Here is a 23,840-nt window from a genome sequence, read left to right as displayed (position 1 = left end):
AAATCATTTTGGATTTAAGGTGAGCCCTAAATCCAGTGACTGATGTCCTTGGAAGAAGAAGAGGAGAAAAGAGAGAGACACAGAAGAAATGGCCTTGTAAAGATGAAGGCAGAGTTTGCGGTTATACTGCCAAAGCCAGGGATACCTAGGGCCATTGGAAACTATAAGAAGCAAGAAAGATTCTTACCCAGAGCCTTCAAAAGAAATTGTAGCTGTGCTGGACCTTGCCTTTGGACTTTTGGCCTCTAGAACTATGAGAAAATAAATGTTTTAAGCTACCCAGTTTGTGGCCATTTGTCATAGCCATACTGAGAAACTACTACACTCTCTCTGTACTCCGACATGGTGGAAGCAAATACAGCAGTTTCATAAGTGTAAATGGTGACGTCAAAATCTCCAGCTGATAGGAACATACAAGTATAAGGAAAGAACAAAGAGAAAACTTACTGGGAGGTTGCAGTGGTGGTTGCTGGGAGTAGTAAGTCAACTTTAAAAGGAAAATACTGCCCTCCATCTGGAGTTGTTCCCTCTTAAATCCTATAGACAGATGCTATCCCAAAGTAATGTAACTTCTAATCCCATACTTTCAAGAAAGTCAAAGACTGCTCTAAACAGGTATCAGTCATTTTTTGAGAAAATGATGAGATTTTAAATACATAAATAAATATTTAAAAATGTAAATTATGACATTTATATTTCTTAGAATTCTTAGTAAAATACTGACATGAATAAACAATATTTTATGATGGTACATGATTAACAGCAAACATATTCTTAAAAATCACTTAAATGAACGTAATTTAAGTAGGCTCCACTCCCAGTGTGGAGCCCAATGCAGGGCTTGAGCTCACAACCCTAAGATCAAGAACTGAGTGAAGATAAAGAGTCAACCATTTAAACTACTGAGCCACCCAGGTGCCCCAAGTGAAAATAATTTAAATAAGCCAACAAATTAGAAATTATTTACGTTGTTGAAGAACTGGATTCAGAAAGTAAATATACCCATTTTTGACTAATGGAAATTTAAGTATGACATCAAGTGACAAATACACAGGGGAAAGAATAAATTTTCTTTTGGCCTAGGGTTTATCTTATCCTGACATTGGCAAAGATACTAATAAGTATGCATTGCTTTGCTTAAGGCATCAGACCAGGATGAGTAAAAATTATGTTTGTCTATTCAGGGTCTTTCCTGGCTTCATACAAATTTTAGGATTATTTGTTCCATTTCTTTGGAAAAAGTTGATGGTATTTTGATAGGGAATGTTGAAAAGGAAAATAAAAGCTGGTGGCATCACAATTCCAGACTTCAAGCTCTATTACAAAGCTGTAATCACCAAGACAGTATTGTACTGGCACAAAAACAGACACATGGGTCAATGGAACAGAACAGAGAGCCCAGAAATGGAACCTCAACTCTATGGTCAACTCATTTTCAACAAAGCAGTAAAGAATGTCCAATGGAAAAAAAGTCTCTTCAACGAATGGTGTTGGGAAAATTGGACAGCTACATGCAGAAGAATGAAACTGGACCATTTCCTTACACCATACACAAAAATAGACTTAAAAAGGATGAAAGGCCTCAATGTGAGAAAGGTTTCCATCAAAATCCTTGAGAACACAGGCAGCAACCTCTTCGACCTCAGCTGCAATGTCTACCACAACAGCCAAAGTATGGAAAAAGTCCAGATGTCCATCAACAGATGAATGGATAAAGAAAATGTGGTATATATACAATTGAATATCTTGCAGCCATCAAAAAACCTGAAATCTTGCCATTTGCTAAATGACATGGACAGAACTAGAGGGTATTATGGTAAGTGAAATAAGTCAATCAGAGAAAGACAATTATCATACAATCTCAATGATCCAAAGAATTTGAGAAATAAGACAGAGGATCATAGAGGGAGGGAGGGAAAAATGAAACATGATGAAACAAGAGAGGGAGACAAACCATAAGGGACTCTTAATCTCAGGAAACAAACTGAGGGTTGCTGGGGTGGAGGGCATGGGAGGGATGGGATGGCTGCATGATGGACATTGGGGAGGGTATGTGCTATGGTGAGTGCTGTGAATTGTATAAAACTGATGAATCACAGACCTGTATCACTGAAACAAATAATACTTTATATGTTAATTAAAAAAATGTTTGTCTCTTAATACCCCAAATCAACCATTTTTTAAAGTAATACTGAACTCAGCTCTCCAATTTGCTATATAAATTTATGATATTATAAAAGCAACATTTTAAGGTAAGTTTCAGTTTACCTATTTTTCTGTTTACAGCATTATGTTTCTATGCTTACTAAATCTCAAAATTCAAAAGACCCAAATTCACTCACATTTTCTATCTTTAAAAAGTTATGACCTATAGTACAATTCTAAATTGATCTTCTTAACAAAAAATGAGAACAGCAAATAGTGTGAAAGGTGCAAATACTTTAAAGAAATATATTTTGAGGCATAAAAGATATATTCACACATTTTACCCCAAATACAAAGAAATGAATATATTTTAAAAATTAGAAATTATTTTCAAAGATTCCCTTAAAGACCCTCAAAATCATAAGGATGACACATGTAGATATCCATCATTAAATGTTATATGTTCAAAGCAGAAAATACTAAAGGAATTATCCTTCTAGGAAACATCAAACATCAATTATTATTTTTTCTTTTTTTTTAACCTGAGAAATGAGCAGTAACGATTAGTAAATGAAATTGTTTCTGTAGTTAATACATTTTAATTAGTCAACCTTCTAATCAATCTTCTAGTCACCAACTATACTAAAGGTGGGAATAAATGGAGATGAGTCTATTTATATTTATATTTGAATTGTTTTTGGAGACACTGGTCTACTAACACTTTATAAGCTCAGCAAGATATAGATAATCAAGGTGTTTATGCAATCAGGTAGAAAGTGAACACAGTTGTATCAATAGCCAGAACAATTTCCATTGAATGAATGAATGAATAAATACAAAAAAGGTAAGCTTAAAAAGGATCAATATAAAAAATTTAAAAATAAAATGGATCAATCTAGAAGTTATTTTAAATATATAAATTATTAATATCAAATAATTATATATCAAAAGAAAGAGTTGGCATTGAGGAACAAATGATTCAATGATGAATATTAGTAAGGACTAGGATATGTAGTGTTTCTTGAATTCTTGCTTCTTTTTTAGGTAAGCGTAATGCTCAAATCAGTGCACAATAAAACTATGAGAGCTAGAGCAAATATTAAAAATGGTAGAGAAAGAAGGATCTATATAGTAACCATGATAAACACTTTAGTATATGGTTTAGGGTATAATTTTGATAATGAGGATAAAGGAAAAGAAAGAAGAGGAAGAAGAGAAGGAGGAAGGAAAAGGGCTAGTTATATTTAAAAAAATTTTTTTTAATTGTACTTAAAAAAAAAGTTTTTTTTAAATTGTATTTTTGGTATACTGCCATCTCTGATATACAGATGAGCAAACTGAGACTAAAAGTGCATGAGGGTGTGCCCACTATCTCATAGCCAATAAGATGTAGTGCAGAAATTTAAATCCAGATCTTCAATTTCTTTTTTTTTTCAATATTTTATTTATATATTTGTTTGTGTATTTATTTATTTAAAACACACACTTGCAAATGGTGGGGGGTAGGAACAGAGGGAGAGGGAGAGAGATGGGAAAAGAATCTCAAGCAGACTCTGCTCTGAGCTTGGAGCCTGACCTGGGCTTGGTCCCATGACCCCAAGATCAAGACACATGCTGAAAACCATGAATAGAACACTCAACCAACTGAGCCACCCAGACGCCCCCCAGATCTTCTATTTCTAAACCTCATATTCCTTCCACTATAATGTCTTGTCTCTTTGTTCCCTGAAATTAGAAATATGTTACAAAATTCTTAAATCCTATGATTAAAATATAAATCTCCCCCCAAACCCCTCAAAATTAAAAAAATTAAAAATTAAAATCTTCCAAATTAGTGTCAAGAGAGCCACAGGTTTTAAAAAGTTGCTGTTATAAGAACAAAGTCCTCTTTGAATCACCCTCAATTTTAAATATAGAATATTGGCAGCAAGAAGGTGCTCCCCAAGCCATCAGGTGAAGGTGAATTATATACTATGAAGGTAAATTATATACTATGAAGGTGAATTATATACTATGAAGGTGAATTACATACTATACTGTAGAAATGTAAGAGAGCCTAGTTCAGATAGGAAGAATCAATGAAGTTCTCCCTGAGAAGGTATGTTATAATAAACAATAATATAATACTGCATGAAATTTGTTCTATTTATAGAAATTTCTAGAAATTCTGTTCTAGAATTTATAATTCTAGCAGAGAAGAAAAATGTTCAAACTAATAATTACATAACCACTTACATATTTATGACTGAGGACTATTCATTATCGTTGATAAGCCACACAACTTCATATTTAACTCATTTGTTTATATGACTCCTCAACCTGAAAACGATCTCCTTTTTCCTTTCAAACATCTTATGTCCTATGTTTCATGTTATTTCAAGGTCTAATTCAAGCCCCATTTCTTACTTGCAGCTCACTGAACACTCTATCTCCATGGGATATCTTCGTACTTAATGACTTAATCAGCAATAGCAAATGGGTTTCATTTTACATCCAACTTCCACCAATTAGTAATAGTTGTCTAAAGTATTGTTTTCAGGAGGAGTCTTCGATCAAGTTATGGTCTAGTGGCAGAGGGAACCATGATGGATGGGTGATGTCCTTCATGAGCACTGAAGGGGAAGCAGGACATCAGGTCCAGGGCATTCATTTGACAGGAATGCTGATATTTTCACTTTTACAGCATTCATTTGACACCAAATCCAGGTCTACAGCGTGCATTTAATATCGAGAGTGACTTATTTCATTTTATTTTTAAATTTATGTCCTGTCTTTTTAAGAATACCATAAGATTCCTACTGTTAAGGACCATATACAACTCTTTAGGTCCATAGTGTCTAGACATACCTTGCAAAGTAGGCATCTGATGATGATAATGAAATAACTTTTTTGGAATTCACTCATTACTATTATTCATAAACTCAATTTGTCTCTTAGTTTCTCTCAAAAGATTATCAATGCCAAAACCATGTCAGAAAGAACTATGTAACTATAAACTTAATACACTGTCTTTGTCATCTCCAGGTTCAAATGAAACATTAGGAAATTGATAATATTTGAATTAAATATATGCCTAATAAATAATACAGTGGGAAGAAGAGAAGATAAAGTAAATACACATTTTAAGTGGATTTTAACCATTAAAAAAATTCCAAATATGTTTCTTTTAAAATATATTTTATATATTTAGTACATCTTAGAATTTTTATCCTTTTTAAGTAGACTGCATCTTCCTGGACATAATAAGTGTTGAAGAAATCCATGTCAATTAGAGTTACATTAGAGAAATAGTTTTTACATTCTCCCCTGCTAAGCAAATGTATTTATCATATTCCATAACAGCTCACAGTTTGTTATACATTAACTGCTCATTCTCTGTGCCAATAAGACTGTGCTGGAACAGCAAATGAATTTGGTGCGTTCATTTAAATGATTCTGCAAACCACAGGCTACCCAGTTGTCTAATGATAAGAGAGCCCCAAAGCCACCTGATCACCATTATACTCGCTTATTATTAGTAGTATTATTATTTTTTGGACTAGCATGGTCAGTACTGTCAGGATCCCCATACCGAGAAGAGTGAGAAGGAAAAGTATACCTCAGACATAATGATGAAAGGGGGCTTTATTAATTCAGGCACCAATGATGATATGGCTAGATTGGGAGGAGAATGGAATATAGGGTCTGAAGTGCTTTCTGCTCCAAGACCAATGCTGGTTTTGGCACTTCTTTCACTCTAGTGAGTTGCAAAAAAACAAGCAGGTGCTAGCAATCTGAGAGACCACATGCCAGCTACAGCTGCTTCAAACTGATTCAATTACATCTGCCTGAATAGTCCCAGGACATCAAACCAGTTGAAGAGATCCATAGGTTGCAAGGAGACCTAGTCTGTCCTGAGACAACCACCTGCAAATCTCCAGGTTTGGAGATGAGTGATTGTTCTATCCCTAGGCATAGGAGAAAAGACGGGTTGGGGGCAGGGCAATGGGGAATGCAATTTTAATTCACTTTAAACTTAAAAATTAGTTGGAGCAAGCAAAAAAGGCCCTTCTAATTTTCATGTTTAAAATTTGACAGTAGCTGAGGTCTTAAGGATACCTTGAAATAGCCTGATTTTGTGAGAACATTTCCCAAATCATTGGGTACAGCACATTTACAGAACATGCTCTTGGGATCCGGACTTCGCTCCAAACCTTGTTTGTACAAAAAGGGGCCAAGCAGCTGGGAAATTCTGGAGTGGAGTGTGTCCTCATTAGTTCCCATCTGCCACCAGAACTCAGCTCATGGCAAGTTTGGCTAAGTCCTGGTGTACTCAGGTCCAAATGTGGGTCAGTTTTAATTACACTATACAGAATTCAGTGTGCAGTTTTTAAATCCTTATTATACAGCACAGAGGAATGGGCAGCTCTCCAGCTAATCAATTTTTTAAAAGTACATATATAAAATTTTTAAACCAGAGTAGACAGACAGTAGGTGGGAAAAAAATCTTATAAATGAGTACAAGGGTTGCTTAAGAGAATTATTAGCGAAATTGGGTCATGAGCAAGTTCCGTTTTAAAACTTCAAAGTCAGAAACAAACTGTTCCGTTGATAAGAGAGAAAACTTAAATAAGGTACACAATGCCCCTTGCTCTTCAGTTTGAATAAGTAACAAGGCTACAGCTAGTTTACAGTAAATACCTACAGGGACACTAGCCTTCATGGAAGCAGAGATATTTCCTAGTCTGTCATTCTTCACATCTCATCCCTTTCAATGTTTATCACTCATGGCAGGGACTGTAGAAAAGGAAAAAGAATCACAAACTATCTGTTAAGAGTGAAAAACAAGGATGAGGAAGAAGAAAGACAGAAAGGAGAGGAGAGTGCACATGTGCTGAGTATCAGACCCTGGGCATGACTTGGCTCTCAGTGCCATCCACACCAACTAGGGCCAGAATCAACCCATGCAGTCTATGTTCAGAATCCATCCTGTCCAAAAGCTTCATCAGGTGCAGAAGAGCTAAAACACTAAGCTTTCAAAGACGACTGTCAGCAAAAAATCCAGGAGTGAAGATGTAGGCAGCCAATGCTGGGCATTTAGCAAAAGCACAATGTACCATTTTTAATGGATAAAATGTTCTTAGGCACAAGCCCTAATGATGATCCCCCCACCAAAAAAAGAACCTTAAATGAAGGCTCAAAGTATTTGGGGGGGGGGTTTTGACTGAGTTGTTTAAAAATCATCCATTAAAAAGCCAGCATGGAATTCTATGGGTTCAAATATTAGCAATTTAACATGTACTAGCTGTGTGTGACCTTGGACATATTGCTTCTTTTCTCTGAGTTTAAGTTCTCTCACCTGTAAAATGGGGAATAACATCCACCTAAGAGATTGTTGTAAGGATTATCAATAATACAGATAAAACATCTGGAATATAGAAGTCACTCAATAAATGTTAATTGTTAATCCAACTATTATGAGTTAAATTGAGCCCTCAAAAGAGTTGGGGTTCTAACCAAAGTAAAATGGGTCCCACAAAATGGGACTTCATTTGGACAGGGTTCTTATAGAGGTAATCAAGTTAAAATAAAATAATTAGAGTGGGCCCTAATCCAGTATGACTAGAGTCCTTATAAAAAAAGGGAAATTTGGACACACAGATAAGCATGAAGAGATGAGAATGTGAAAAGACAGAGACAGAATATGGCCATCTCTAAGTGTATAAGAGAGAAGCCTGGAACAGATCCTTCCTTCACAGCCCTCAGAAGGAACTGGCCCTGCCAAAACATTGATACTGAACTTCTGGACTGTGAGAACCAAATTTCTCTAGTTTAAACTATCTAGTTTATGATGCAGCCTAGCTAAATAATACCCAACTAATTAAAAATTTCATTAATCATCAATGTTTACTTTGACCCATCATGGTCTAAGCTGTACACCTGACATTAGGCAAGATAACTTTATGAACTCTGCTGAGTAATAGTCTACTCCATATATTATCTAGTGCTTTTTCCTTCTTTCTGATTGCTGTTAAGGCAGATACTGCTAGAACATAAACAGGATGGCAGAAAAAACCTGGTTTACTTAAGATCATTCAGTTTTTATTAAAGATAATTAAGGGAAAATCGTACACAATCATACACACAACCATACACATGTAACTCACTTTTCTACTGTTGAGGGAGTTTGCATTAGAGAGTATCAGGACATTTTACCACACTAATTCCCTTCTCAAGTGAATAAAAAAAAAAAAAAAAAAAAGACTTATACGGCCATTTACTCATTACCAACTATGCCCACTAAATCTGAGGCTGCTTAGATTGTGACAACCTTCCCAACAGAACCAACTAAGTCACTAGGATGCATGGAAGCATACATGGTTTAATTGAGGAAGCTGTGCTCTTCATTGTTTGCAAGAGACTGGTTTTAAGGGTCTCTGACTTTCAAAAGAGGGATGGTAGTTGTCTGGGTGTTGTATCAAAGCCCTTACACTGAAAGGTACATTTCCATAGTCATGTACATTTAAGGGATGTGATTATCTTCATCTTCAGTTTTTCTTTAAATAGCCCTGGCCTTCTACAGACATGTAGCACATGTACTTAGAAATGGTGATTTTAAGGGTGCCTGGGAGACTCAGTTGCTTAAGAGAGACCTACTATTCATGTCAGCTCAGGTCATGATCTCATGGGTTCTGAGATTAAGTCCCATGTTGGGGTCTGTGGTCAGGGTGAGTCTGCTTGGGATTCTCACCCTCTACCCCTCCCCTCACTTATGCCTGCTCTCTCTCTCTCTCTCAAATAAATAAATAAATTAAATTAAATTAAAAAAAACAAGAGGGGAAAAATAAAATTAATATGTAAGGAATACTAATTAATGCTGTGCACCAACTAAAGCATTTTGTATACCTAATCTAGTTTAATCCTCACATCTATTATTTAAAAGTTAGATATCCTTGTCACCATACTTTACACCAAAATTGAAGTTTAGTAAGGTTAGGCAACTCTAGTCCTGTCACACAGCCACTGCAATGTAGAACTGGGACTTCAGTGCAGGCAATTTGGACTCCAAAGCTCCTAAATTCAAACTCAGGAAAGAGATTTAGAATCCAAATATCCTAAAAGGTATTTGCAATTCACAGCCTCCTTTAAAGTATCTGAAGTCACGTGGATAGCAGATATCTTGTTAAATCTGACTCAGTTTATTCTCCTTAAGAAGAAATCAGTTATTTACAAACACAAACTTCAATCAACTTAGATAAAATTAATTTCATTATAAGAATACCTGAAGGTCTTTTAGATTCAGTACAGTGGCAGCTTTTTTATGATTAGTATTCCAGGAACTTTATATAGCCCATTTACTTCTTGGAGATAAGCAATCACCTCTCAAAGTTCTAGTAGGAAGGTATTCCACGTGAGATACCTTATATTAGAATCAAGAATCAAGAGATCCACGTTCAAATTCTGCATCTCTCACTTATTAGACTGTATAACACTGACAGGTACGTGAACCTTTCTCAGCTTATTCCCTCATCATGGATACAACAATGATGTTAGATAGATGACCATTAAGGTCCCTTCAAGTTTTAACACTAAATGACATTGAGAATCTCTTCTAAAGTATAAGAAGCCTAGATAACACTGGATAAAACCTCTAAGATAATCTATGTGACAATGCACAGGCCAGGATCTACTTGCTTTCAGGCAATTAGATGGTCTTTCTTTGGTATCTAAGTTATAATAGTGATGGTAGTGATAAAAATAATAGTAGTATAGCTAAGATTTATTGAGCACTTGCTATGTGCAAACCACCAAACTAAGAATTTTACATGTATTGTCTGATAGTTAACTCAACACAACAATAGATGAGGTAGACACTATTATTTTTCCAATTTTCCAAAGAAGCAACAAAGGAACAGAAAGATTAGATAAGTTGATTGGGTCTATACTCATAGGTGGCGATACCAAAAAGAGCTCTATTGACATATATTTGTTTCCTGTGCTAGTCTATGTGTTTCCCCAAGGACAAGAACTTTGCTTTATTCATTTAGCTTAGCGCTGTGTCTGGCAAATAGTAGGGCTCCATTTATTGTGTAGAATAAAAAGAAGAAAAATGAAGGGGGAGAGTAGAGAGAAAGAAAGGAGAAAAAGAAAGGATATTTAGATATGCTATGTTCTTAAATGTTAATTTTCTTCCTTTATTACTTTAACCCTGAAATTACAGGAAAAAATCTACACTTATGCCAGGCATCCTAGGGCTTGGCAATTTCTCATTCCTGGGGATTCTATACTATTTTTTCCGGTACAAGTCAGTGAAGCAGTTACTGTTACCTGGTTTAGTATTCTAGCTAATCAATACTCTTGCCTCATCTCTTAATTTCTGATGTTGAGACTAACAGAAGAATATAGTTTATTCTATCACACTGATGTTCTGGGAAAAAAGAATGCCCTTAATGCTGGCCTCTTAGCGCACTGATATAAACTAAGGTGAAAGAAGAACTGTTCCCAGAAGAAACGTACTTCCAGGCCTAAAGACATCCATGAATAACATTAACTAGTGGTATCAAAATTTGAGAACCCTAAACAAAATTTTTTGATGCACTAGACACTGTCCCTTTCTGCAGCCTCTGCTATTGTCATGTGACCACCAAATGCAGCACAAAACGGATCTCTAGAGTGGCATCTCCAAAGCGGGTCTTAGCTACCCTATGTTGACTTTACCTCTCTACTTGGCTTCATCCCTACTTATTTACAGTTAGAATTGAGTGAATAACAGAAACCATAATTATAAATATGTATACAGTAAACACAGGGCCCATTACTTACGTTTAGCAAAAGCAGTTACAGATTTTTAATACAATCTGATCTTACCTAACATGAAGAAAGTTAACATACATTACAGTTTTGTGTTTTCAGTGAGGTAGAGATTGGGATAGATGGGGCAGGGGGATCCGGTGATAGAAAAATGGAGAGGGAGAGGTGAAGAGAAAGTGATTTCTCAGGAAACTGATAGCATTGAACATATTAACGCTGATTTGTTTATTCCTATGCTGCACAGTATATCTAAAGTGAGAAGTAACTTAGTCACTGAATAGCTCAGCATTGTGTGAAAAATACGTCTAAAAACTTTTCTCATGGCAAAAATAAATATAAAGCATATTGCAAATAGTGTCATGTAAAGTCCTGATTATAATGAAGATCAATTCTTACATATTCATTCCTCATTTTAAGATAGAATTTATCAGTAGTAGTCTCATCTCTGTCTATTTAGCAGTATGAGAACTAAAGGAAGTCCAAAGACCCATCCAGAATATATAACAAGTAACAAATTTCTAAGACTTTCTATTCCTCTATTTCCAATACAACTCCAGACGTTTTATTCATATACGCATTCATTCAACATTTCCTGACCACCTGCTTTGTATAAAGCACTGTATTAAAAGGCTGTGGATAGTCCTCTACTTATCTCGGTACCCGTTTCCTACTCCCAAAGAGGTTAAGTTCATATTACGGTGATTAAGAAAACAAACAAACAAATGAAAACAGCTTAAATGGAACAATATAAAGACAAGATACACTAGCTCTAAGATTTTTGTTACCAGATATTAATGGCAACTTCTTAACCTTTCATTAATATAGCATTGCTAAGGAAAATAAGGCAAGTTATTTGAAAAAGTTTTCAATATCAGGAATTTGGGACTACCAAATACATTATTTACTTAAATACTTTTTATATTAAGTTGCCATTTTTATATTGCATTTAAAGAACTTGACTTAATTGGTATAAACTAGTCTCTAGTAGCTTGTCTACGCTAAAATTGTAGATATTTGTCAGAAAGTAGGTAGAGCTATTAACATCTAAAACAGCAACACTTAGGAAAAAATACCAGGTGACCGGGATTTTGTCAAAAGTAAAGGTTCATATTCCAGACTTAAAATCTACAGCCAGATTTCAGACCCTTTCCTAGGACTACCATTAAGTAAGTTTCACTTTTCTCTTTCTCTCACTTCTACCCAACTGCAACAGACATATGCACAAATCAAGAAATCATCTTATAATATACACTTAAATTCTCTGAATATGCCCCATGTGTCCACTAATAGCCAAATGCTTTCAAATCTGTTCAGCTAAATGGATCAATAACTACATCCAGTCTCACATAGTGGGGTTGCCAACATGGTGAAACTGAGCCAAAAACAAATTGTCTCTACCAGGACAAAAATTTTTATCCACCCAATAATCCAGAGAGATCGACTTTTCCTAGGTATCCTTTAGAGAGGTTAACATGCACATTATCTACAGCAGTCAACAGCTAATAAAAAAAAAATGTTGAGACTAGGATGAAGGGTTTGGAGAAAATAGTGGGTTTTATAATAAACCAATGTAATAGTTCAAGGTCTACATCAAATAAGAATCTTTCAAATTCAGAGTACACAAAATACGTAACAGCTAGAGCAAACTGCTAACAAGCTTCTCTGTACGCTCACTCATATGACACAGCTGCAAGAAACAATTGAGCAGGTGCAACCAAGCTTTTGAGAATTCCTGCCTGTTGCCCAGGAACCACAACACCGCACAGTTGAAATTTTAAACAGGTGCAAACATTTTTCCATTCCTCTAGTGCTTGAGACAGTACAGCAGACAGTACATCTGCAACCACTCCTTACCTAAAATCACCACAGAAAATAAACTCCAAAGGAGCAAAAAGAAGTTTGAAAATAAAACAATAATGTCAAAAACAGTGGTTTTGCTATAGTCTCTGACCCCATATCAGCAGTCACTTTAGTAATACAGTTCCATAAAACACTGTCTAATCTCTTCACCAGATGAATGCTTTGTAATTAAAATTATTCTGCCCCATCAAATCTTAGAAATGTTTATTTGGTTCTTACAATAGAATGAAATGCAAGGTATGTATAAAATGCACTCTCCTTTGAAGCTGTCAATATTTATAAGTGCTCAAAAATTAACATTTTCACATTTTGAAATCTGTAAGCAATTTTAATACACAAAACTAGTAACTTGTCAGTTAATACATAGATTTACATAACTATAAGTAATTCAAATACATACCTGTGTAGCTATGGGGCACAGACAGACGTGAAATTTATCAGGCACTCTGAAATGCAAAACAAATATATAAGTAAAAATTAGTTTTCTAAGTGGAGCCAGCATTTATGCTGAGGTAGTTTCTGCAGAGAAGTAGAAAAGACAGCAGTCCTTAAAGTGGTGAATAATTTTATATCTGTATTTTCCCCAGCAGATATTTCAGACCACCCCAAATTCATATGTGTGAATAAACACACAAAGAGTCCCTTAGCAATGTTATCAAAAGCAAGTACCAGCGAGGGACTAAGACTCACCATGGCCCCTGAAATGAAAATGCTTTCACTAAAGGACGAAGCAAACACTTAAAAATGATTTTTTTTTTTTTTTTTGGTATTCTTCCAACACCATAGCCTTCCTAAAACAAATATGACTGTTACTCTTTAAAATGAAACCACTCAGATTCATCTGCACTCAGTTTGGATAGAATACTGGTTAAGGAAGAAAGGTACTTTTGTAGAGCAGTCCACAAACATGCATAAATAAATAAATAAAACCTTTGAATGTTCATTAACTTTAGGTTACAACAGCAAATAGGAGATTGTTTCTCTACAAGAGGGGAGGCTAAAGTCACACCAGATATAATGCCTCAAGACAGCCCACTTTGAGAAAACTGCTAGTGAAGTAAGTATCAATACAGAAGACTACGCAAATCGAGCTCAAAGTACACAGAGTTTACGATTAGACCCGAAACATATTTGTATGTAGGTGGAAACTGCATTGCAGCATGTGGCCTCTGGACAATTTGGACTCTTAAATATACCATAATTCTTTCTGAAAGCAAACTGAAATGTTTAATTTACATATTTCTAAGCATGGTTAATGAAGGTAAAAAGTCAGTAGGTCTACACACTTGCCTAGAAGTGTATACAGGAAATAATCAATTTTGATGGTAAATTCAATGAAACACCATCTTCATACACTTCTGATGGGACTGTGAATTGCTAAGAAATTTTGGGAAACTATTGGGTAAGATGTATCAAGAACTTAAAGTTTTTACTCAGTGATTTTATTTCTAGGAATCTATCTTAACATGACTGAAAACCATAAATCTGAAAAGGAAAAATTATGATAGCAAAAAAAACTAAAAGCAAACTACATGTTCCAACAGTGGAAAAAGTAATTAAAGCAAAGCACATCTATATAAAGGAATATTTTGCAACAATCCATAAGGTAACTTGTGGTACTATAATGTTATATAAACATGTAGGGTACCAACTGTATGTACATAATGAAATTGTGTAGATGACGAAAAACAGAAAGAACACACAAAAATATTACAAATGATTAGATCTTAGATAATTAGATTACAGATCATTTCAATTTTTGCTTTTTATTTTTGCATATAGTCTCTGCAGTAAACATTACTTTTACAATAGGAAAATATATTAGCTGGCAGGGTAAGAATAAAAGAAAAAAGTAATAGAGTGCCATATGGAAATCATAAATCTAACCTTCCTAAGTGAAATAAATTAATTCAGTCACACATAAAATCCACTAAGTATACCTACAGTGAGAAACTCATCTTCACTATTTCCTCAGAGGGGTACAGCCAGGGTCTCTTTCATCCCACTGCTTTAGAATCTACACCAGTAATTCAATAACACATTTTTAATCATCTTAGTTAAACTTCTTTAATTATGCAGAGTGAAATGATGGCACGAACAATTTAGGACTGCAAATCTGTTCAACCTATTATAGACTAATTTATTCACTAAGTCAACAATATTTAGTGAGCATATAGTACATGCAAAGTGTTGTATTGGCATTATGATATGCTAAAAGATAAAACAGACCAATCTTACCCTCATAGAGCTAACTATTTAAAAGTGCTAAAAAATATGCTCATATACCTTCCTATTAACTTTGGCTAGAAACCCAAAACTGTTCTTAAAAAATAAAGTCTTAAAAATGAAAACAAGGAATACGTATATATAGCTCACATAGAGATGTAAATACAATATAGTTTAAGGTATTTGCCATAGATAAGGTACATTTTAAAACAAGAAAATATATATCAGACTTGTTCTTTCATATTATTGCACAAAAACTGATATTTAGGTAACATTCAAGAAAGAGTCATGAGTACACGAGTGTATATCACTTATAAAATGCCCTAATAAATCCCTTTAAGTATTTAATTTTGTTTGTTATATGACCTACCTTTTGTTAACAGAGAATTATATAAAAGAGACCAGGTATGAAGGCATATCTAATCCAACCTCAGATGCCAGATGTCTAAGCCTGTCTTAGATTATCTAAAGCCACACAAAACATATGCACAATTATTAACAGGCTATAGTCAATTTATTGACAACCAAAGTAGAGAAGTGGTTACTTGCTAACCTTGCCAAAGACACTGTTAGTCTTTAAGGCAAAGGAAAGGAGACAGGATTGGAGAGATGAAAGCTGAGGGGATCTCTAACAGCCAGAAGTGGTGATGGGGGTAGGTGAGACCATTTTTATCGTGTGGCTAAAATGATGCAAAATAGAGCTTCTCTTAATAGCAGTTCAGCTTCCTTTTGGCCCATAACCATATTGTAACCAGCATTGGCCCCTCTGAAGCAACACAGGATTGTTTTAATGGGGTCAACTTGCACGAGGTGGTGATAAGAATGAAGAGAAGCTAGTCATGTGAGCAATGATCTGTTGGTCTGGAGCTCAAGAGAGCTCCGCCCAGCAGCAGTTATACCAGGTAGTGCGGTAGTTAAGAGAGTAGCTTTTACCCTCAGAGAAACCTAGAATCGAATTCCAGGGCTCTCTCTTCAGTGGTGTGGTCTTGAGCAAGTAACATTTTCCCTGTCTGTAAAATGAAGATCATGTTACCTACCCTTATAGGAGTGTTTGTGCCTATTGCATGTTATAGAAATGTAAAGGAACTAGCACACTGCCTGCTATAAAGTAAGCATTGTTGAAGGGAAGCTCTTAGTACTGCTCTAGTTGTTTGAGAAAAGGAGAGAATATCTGTCCCTTTAAGCTAAAGTGCTAACTTAAGCAGGAGTAAGGAGATAGAAAGATGGCTTACTCAAGATATCATTCTATATTCTACAGCTCATCCAGAGCCAGTCAGGTGCTTGATGTTCACAGAGTATCTTTGAATCAGGAAACACTGTAACAACAGTTAATAACCACAATAAGCAACTCTAACCAGCCTTTTAAAGCACCATTCCTATTATTGAAGAGCAAGACAGTAGGATCTCAGTATTATGGGCAGCAATACTGCCCATTTTTTCTGAGTGAAAAATGAGGGCTTATTTTTCATACTTTACTGAAACAATCAAGGAACAGAAAATAAGGATGAAACAAATGTAATTACTCAACAGGACCAAAACCAAGGTGTTGTGGACTCCTTAACAGTCAATCACAAGTGGCAGAAGCACCTCTTTATGTTATCTAGGGAAATCCTGAGCTCACAAATAATATAAGGTACGCAAATAGAAATACAGAGTCAGTTTTTCTCTTCTGGTTTGGAATATGTAAGTGAAGGAATAATGATGTTGTTCTGACAGTCTTTATTTCTGTTTTGAATTGGAAGACAGCACAGATCCAGAATTGTTAAATGGTATCTCCAGAATCCCATGCAGATGATATAATCCCTAGAGTGGTTTGGGTCACATGAGGGTGAAGTTGCTATCTGCACCATTCCAGATGGAGATATACTATAGAGGATTTCTGTTAAGTTCTTTCTACTTCCAGGTTGGCACAGCTGTATTCCCCAGGGGGGACTGAACAAGTCCAATTCTGTGCTGTGAACTGCAGGAAAGTTTATCTTCCCTCCATACTGGTTAGGCCTGGCTAGAGATGGAAGAAGGGGTCCTCAGTGGTACCTCGTGGGCCATTAATAAATCGAACAGCTAATTCATTTAAGGCACTGAAAATGGACTCAGCAGTTTCTGTAGGGACCAGTGACTCTATAAAAGAGCTCTGGACTTAAATTTAGACCACAAACTACTTCCCCAGTGACCAAGTGAACATCCTTAGGAACATTTTAAGTGCTTTACATATTAAGTTTGAACTATTTTGAGAAAAGAAACTTTGTAAACCAAAATATTTTAATTTTATTTCATATATGTTTACTTCTGCGCCGACTACTGAGCAGAGCTGAAAGCTCTATTACTATAATATTGTTATTATTAAATGTTGAATTTAATCATCAATAAAGCCAATTTCTTTATTTTAATTGGGGTTCCCTAATTTCTGTGGTTTTATCTGAAACAGAAAGCCTATGAAGGGTAAGATGAATTATAATTTTAAAAGTATACTTGAAAAAACTAGTTAATTATGCTTATTTTCGTAAATTACTAAGTTAGATTTAGCCCTTCACACTTAAATCTTTCTTCCTATCAGAAAGAGGAAGTATGAGAAGCATCATTTATCTATGTATCAACCCTGTGAACTGGAAATAGATAAAGGGCAATAAGGAAGGAAAAGGAAATCATACGATAAATACTCGTTAGGCCAAGAGCACAGTTTGTCTGTCTATACCTTAGGTCAGACTGGCTATAATAATCCACTACAACTGAGCTTATAAAAAAAAAAAAAATGCTAGGTTTGAATTTTCTAGTATTAATGGCTACCACTTAAAATGAAACAATTTAATATCAATTTTTATGTATAAACATGATTAATTTGAACTCTCATACAGAAATCTGATCTATAATATGCTGCAAATAACTCTATTCTACAATCCACACTTCACAGTACATTAAAGAGAAAATAGTTTTATTAAATAAATGATATTTTAGGGGTGCCTGGGTGGCTCAGTGGGTTAAAGCCTCTGCCTTGGGCTCAGGTCATGGCCCTGGGGTCCTGGGATTGAGTCCCGCATCGCCTGGGATCGAGCCCTGCATCGGGCTCTCTGCTTAGCAGGGAGCCTGCTTCCTCCATTCTCTCTCTCTCAGCCTGCCTCTCTGCCTACTTGTGATCTCTGTCAAATAAAATCTTTAAAAAAAAAAAAATTGATATTTTAAAAACTTTAATTCTTATATCAAAATTTAAGAGCGAGTCAAGAAAATGAATCAAACTAGAATTTAGATAAACATTAAGAATTATACCCTCATATATAAGTTGAAATAATGATACTGGAAAAGATTTATTCTCAGGTAATGTGAAAGTTCTACTGACCTGCATGTACACATCCCTGGGGTATTAATTTAGATATTTTCCTCCCCCAGCATCTGATGTCCTGTCCTTAATCTTAGCATAATAATAGTAACACTGGATTGTAATTGTCTTTTACATAAAACTATAGGCATGTCCATGAGGGTTTTGTCTTATTCACTTTTACATCTCTAGTCCTTAGCACAATACCTAAAAAAGTAGTAGGTATGGCTTACATACCGGTTAAAGAAATGTTGAGTGAATTGTGTTACCATCTATCCCTGAAGATTAAAGAAATTCATACTGCATTAAAAAAAATAAGGAATTCCATTCCTAAACAAATTACTTTTCAATATTTAAAGAACTGGCTTTCTGAACCTCTTCTTTTACTTTCCATCCTACTCTTCCTCTTAATCAGTACAAAACCAAATGGTGAGAGTCCTAGTCTCAAATGTTTACAACAGATTAAAAAGCCTTGTTGGTTTGGCCCCATGGTGAACAGGGGTGAGTGCTCCAAATCCCTTTTGTTAACAGACACCTCATATGGTATGATAGAAGCTGAGTCAGAGTTCCCTGAAAGAGTTCTGCAGTCCCCAACCCATTGTGGGGTTCTTCTACTCTTCCTGAGGGGCCAACTCATGACAGATCTCACCATTATCTTATTCTTTCATAGCATTTATGACAGTTTTAATTACTCATGTGGTTATTAGTTTATGTGCTTATTCTCTTTCACCCCACTAGGTTGTACACTCCACAGAGGCCACATTATTTTGACTGGCACTCGATATCTAGGGTCTAGTTTAGTGCCTGACACACAATAAACACTCAGTTACTATTAGATGCATAAGTATGAGGTTTGGAGCAGCAGTTTTCAATCATAATAGACTGTAAAATTAGGTAGGTAAAAGCAACCCCTATCATTATTTTTTTCTACATTCCAACTCTGACTACCACCTGGAAACCTCCGTACTGTAAGAATGCTTTTATTATAAATCCCATTCAATCAATGGCAGATCAGGAAAGCCTGAAAGGCAATTCCAGGTAGGCTGAAGGTGGAATATCTAGGAGAAGCAATGGAATTATAATGAGAACAGCAACCACTTCCAATTAGAAGTTTGGGGTTTGAATTTCAGCTTACAAAGCGTGTATCCTAGGGGAACTTACATAATCTCCCTAATACTCAGTTTCATATTATTTAAAATGGGGGGATTTTATCTAACACAGAGTTTTTAATGGCAATTGAATGAGATTATATATGTGAAAAGCAGCTGGTAGTATAATTTATGGCACTTAAGAAAAGGGGTTCATTACAAATTAGTTCTTTTGCATTGGCCAGCCAGTCTGCAGCAAGACAGAGAGATGATTTGACTAAAAGCCCAGGAACAGACATTTTAGATAGAGAAAAATGGAAGAAACAAGAGGTCAAAGGAAGGAAAAAAAGTAGGTGCTGGGGTCTGTAACTAAAATAAATAAATAAATAAATAAAATGGAGTAATAGGACTATAATAACAATTAGAAATGGAAAAGACTTTAACATGATAGAAAAATTGCCAAGAAATCTATTAGCTTTTTCCTTTGGGTGACACAGCCTTCCCAACATATAAATAAAATAATTGCTACTATTATAGTTAGGAGAAAGATCAACTGAAATGTACATTAAACACATATTAGAGGTTTAACATTCTTCCCATGATTTCACATGCTGGAAACTCAGCCTGTGTAAATATAGCCATGAACTTTATTATTTACTATGATAAAGTAACAGCATATCCTCCTGTAGGTACTACCTGCAGAGTTATAAAAGGCAAATGTGTACTTGCTCTTTAGGTACAATTACAAGGCCCAAGAATGTAGAATTAGGCCCTTTCTTTGCATTCAATGGTTACCAACACTGAAGAAGAAACTTGGTATCATGAAAACTTTGTTGGAAATTCTTTTTTCACACTTCAGTCCTTTTTTTTCCTCACTGCTTTAGTCAAACTTATGTCAGCTCCCTTAGTAAAATTATTTTCTAAATCATTATCTTCCTAGTCTCTGCATGAGTGTGTGTGTGTGTGTGTGTGTGTGTTCTTTGGTTTGTTCTTACAAAAAGAAAGAGGATAAGAGGCCTTAGAGGCATTGCATACCAAAATTAACCACCATGTCTCCATACTTCTACCTCAAGAAATGCCCAGCTGGTATCAAAAAGTTCATCAAAAGAGCCCATTGGAATTTATAGCCTTTGCCCATCTGTGGTGATTAAGTGATTTTTTAAAAGTCTATGTGTTCTAAGACTGTCATCTTCATGGGGGCTGAAATTGTGTCTATTTTTCTTCTTCTTTTTTTTTTAAGATTATTTATTTATTTATTTAACAGAGAAGGATCGCAAGTAGGCAGAGAGGCAGGCAGAGAGAGAGCAGGGGGAAGAAGGCTCCCCGCTGAGCAGAGAGCCCAATGCAGGACCCAATCCCAGGACCCCAAGACCATGACCTGAACCAAAGGCAGAAGCCCAACTCACTGAGCCACCCAGGCACCCCTCTATTTTTATTTACCGCATTACCAATACACAGGGATAGGCACCCAATATTCAGTCACTGAATATTTAATTCATTTATTAAACAAAAATTTATTGAGTATTTACTCTGTACCAGTCATTCTTCTAGGTAGTAAATATATAGGAATGAACAAAATAGATGACAATTTCTGACTTCATGGAGATTATATTTTTGTGTGGCAAGTGACAATAAGCAAGAGAAATAACTGAAATACATAGAATAATAGACAATGGTCCACACTAGGGAAGTAAAATAAAGCTAGGAAGGGAGAAATAAGTCTTAATATGGGGGAGGTTGGTGTAAAATTTTAGATAGGGCAACTGGTAATGATATAATTGAAAGATCATCACATTCAGGTAAAGACCTCAAACAAATGCGGAAATGAATTAGGAAAATATTCTTAGCGAAAAGGTATTCAAACATAGGAATAGAAGTAGAAAGGCCCTCTGAGAAGAGTATGCTCTTCTGTTTCCTATAAAATATCAGGCTAGAGTCACAGAAATATTCCTTTTATTTTATTTTTTTTTAAAGATTTTTTATTTATTTATTTGACAGAGAGAGATGACAAGCAGGCAGAGAGGCAGGCAGAGAGAGGGGAGGAAGCAGGCTCCCTGCTGAGCAGAGAGCCCGATGCGGGGCTCGATCCCAGGACCCTGGGATCATGACCTGAGCCGAAGGCAGCGGCTTAACTCACTGAGCCACCCAGGCGCCCCAGAAATATTCCTTTTAAAACACAGAGGTGCTATATTTAAAAGAAAAAAACACACAAACACATATACAAATAAAATTTTTTAAATGTTTGGTCTCATGAAAAGAAACTCAAATTCCAAAATGATAGAAAGAAAAAGGAATATAATTAAACATATTATTACAAAGATACCACAACAGCCAGGCACATTATCAAATTCAGTAATAACCAGAGGATCTTAGGGACACAAAGCGGTTTTACAGTAACTGCGATGACAGAGAAAGGCAACCAAGTAATATACCTGTAGTACATAGAAGAAGCAAATCTTCTCTGCTAGGACACCTTCCACAACCCAGGCCATGTGGGAGTCTCACAGAAAAAGCACACTAAAATGAAGAAAAACTCACATATCAAAAATATCAAACACATGAAGAAAAGTTTTTCTATAAATAAGTCAGCAGATACAAGTGTTTTATGTCAAACATGAACATTAAGTTAGAAAATGAACAGAGCACAGTCTTAAGATCTGAAGTGATAGAATATTAATCTCAGACTTTAGTGGGGCAAATATTTAAAATGATAAGAAATTTTATTTTTTAAATGATTTTATTTATTTGACAGAGAGACAACAAGAGAGGGAACACAAGCGGGGAGGAGTGAGATGAAGAAGCAGGCTTCCCACTGATCAGGGAGTCTGAAGTGGAGCTTGATTACAGGACCCTGGGATCATGATGTGAGCTGAAGACAGATGCTTAACAACTGAGCCACCCAGGTGCCCCTAAAATATAAGAAATTTTAAAAGAAAAAGGAAAAAATTAAGGAGAAAAAAACATGAAGAACTCAGATTTGATTAAAAAAGGAAGACATTCATATAATTGAATTTTTATTAAAATTAATATTTGAAATGAGGTTATATCACATTAGATGCAGCTAAAAGAAGCATTACTGAACTGAAAGATAATTCCAAGGAATTTACTCAGAATAAAAAGATGAAAAACATAAAAAAGAGATTAAGGGATATAAAAGAACAAGAAGATCTGACGTGTCTAAAAAAGTATTTGAGAATGAGGGCAGTTTGAATTTTAAAAAGTCCTTTTACATGCTGTTTATGAGAGACTTAGCTAATATATGAGAGAGAATGAAACTACAAGAATAACAAAAAGTAAGGTAGGCATATCACTGTTTAATAAACTAGATTCTAAGTAAAAACATTATTAAATAATAAAGACGATCATTACATAATGAAAGTGAAGTAATTCATAAATAAGATAGAGAAAACTGTCTAAGAATCTAACAGCATAGATCTAAAATATGTAAAACAAAGCAAAATTCTCAATCATAATAGAACACTTGGTCATATTTCTATCATTAATTGCAAGACTAAGCAGCTCAAAAAATAATGCTAATTTAATAGGGCAGATCTAATTAAGAAATGTAAAGCCCTCCACCTAAGAATTAAAAGATATACATGCCTTCCAAACACACATGAAAAATGTACAATAACTGTCCCTAAATCAAGCCACAAAGTAAGTCTCAACACATTCTAAAGAATTAAAATCATTATATTATCTTCTCAAAGCATAAATTCAGACTTTAATAACAAAACCATTTTATGCCCCCTAAATATCACCAATTAAGTGGGATCTTTTTTAATTTTTTATTTTTTATAAACATATATTTTTATCCCCAGGGGTACAGGTCTGTGAATCGCCAGGTTTACACACTTCACAGCACTCACCAAAGCACATACCCTCCCCAATGTCCATAGCCCAACCCCCCTTCTCCCAAACCCCCTCCCCCCAGCAACCCTCAGTTTGTTTTGTGAGATTAAGAGTCACTTATGGTTTCTCTCCCTCCCAATCCCATCTTGTTTCATTGATTCTTCTCCTAACCACTTAAGCCCCCATGTTGCATCACCACTTCCTCATATCAGGGAGATCATATGATAGTTGTCTTTCTCTGCTTGACTTATTTCGCTAAGCATGATACCCTCTAGTTCCATCCATGTTGTCGCAAATGGCAAGATTTCATTTCTTTTGATGGCTGCATAGTATTCCATTGTGTATATATACCACATCTTCTTTATCCATTCATCTGTTGATGTACATTTAGGTTCTTTCCATAGTTTGGCTATTGTGAACATTGCTGCTATAAACATTCGGGTACATGTGCCCCTCTGGATCACTACGTTTGTATCTTTAGGGTAAATACCCAGTAGTACAATTGCTGGATCATAGGGCAGTTCTATTTTCAACATTTTGAGGAACCTCCATGCTGTTTTCCAGAGTGG

At 35.4% G+C, this 23,840-nt stretch overlaps 1 protein-coding gene across 24 annotated transcripts in view; it reads right to left on the bottom strand.

Moving 5' to 3' along the window:
- Positions 1-23,840, bottom strand: part of ZBTB20 (zinc finger and BTB domain containing 20) — an 816,455-nt gene that overhangs the window by 569,393 nt on the left and 223,222 nt on the right. For all 24 annotated transcript variants that reach the window (XM_059164023.1, XM_059164028.1, XM_059164024.1 and 21 more), the window contains one exon: positions 13,196-13,241. The gene's annotated coding sequence lies outside the window, so the exon portion shown is untranslated. The remainder of the gene's footprint in view (positions 1-13,195; positions 13,242-23,840) is intronic.

This window comes from Mustela lutreola, chromosome 2, assembly GCF_030435805.1.
Source record: "Mustela lutreola isolate mMusLut2 chromosome 2, mMusLut2.pri, whole genome shotgun sequence".
In the NCBI taxonomy this organism is placed as follows: Eukaryota; Metazoa; Chordata; class Mammalia; order Carnivora; family Mustelidae; genus Mustela; species Mustela lutreola.
Note: the sequence above shows the minus strand (reverse complement) of the source record. Positions and strands in the feature narration are given on the sequence as shown.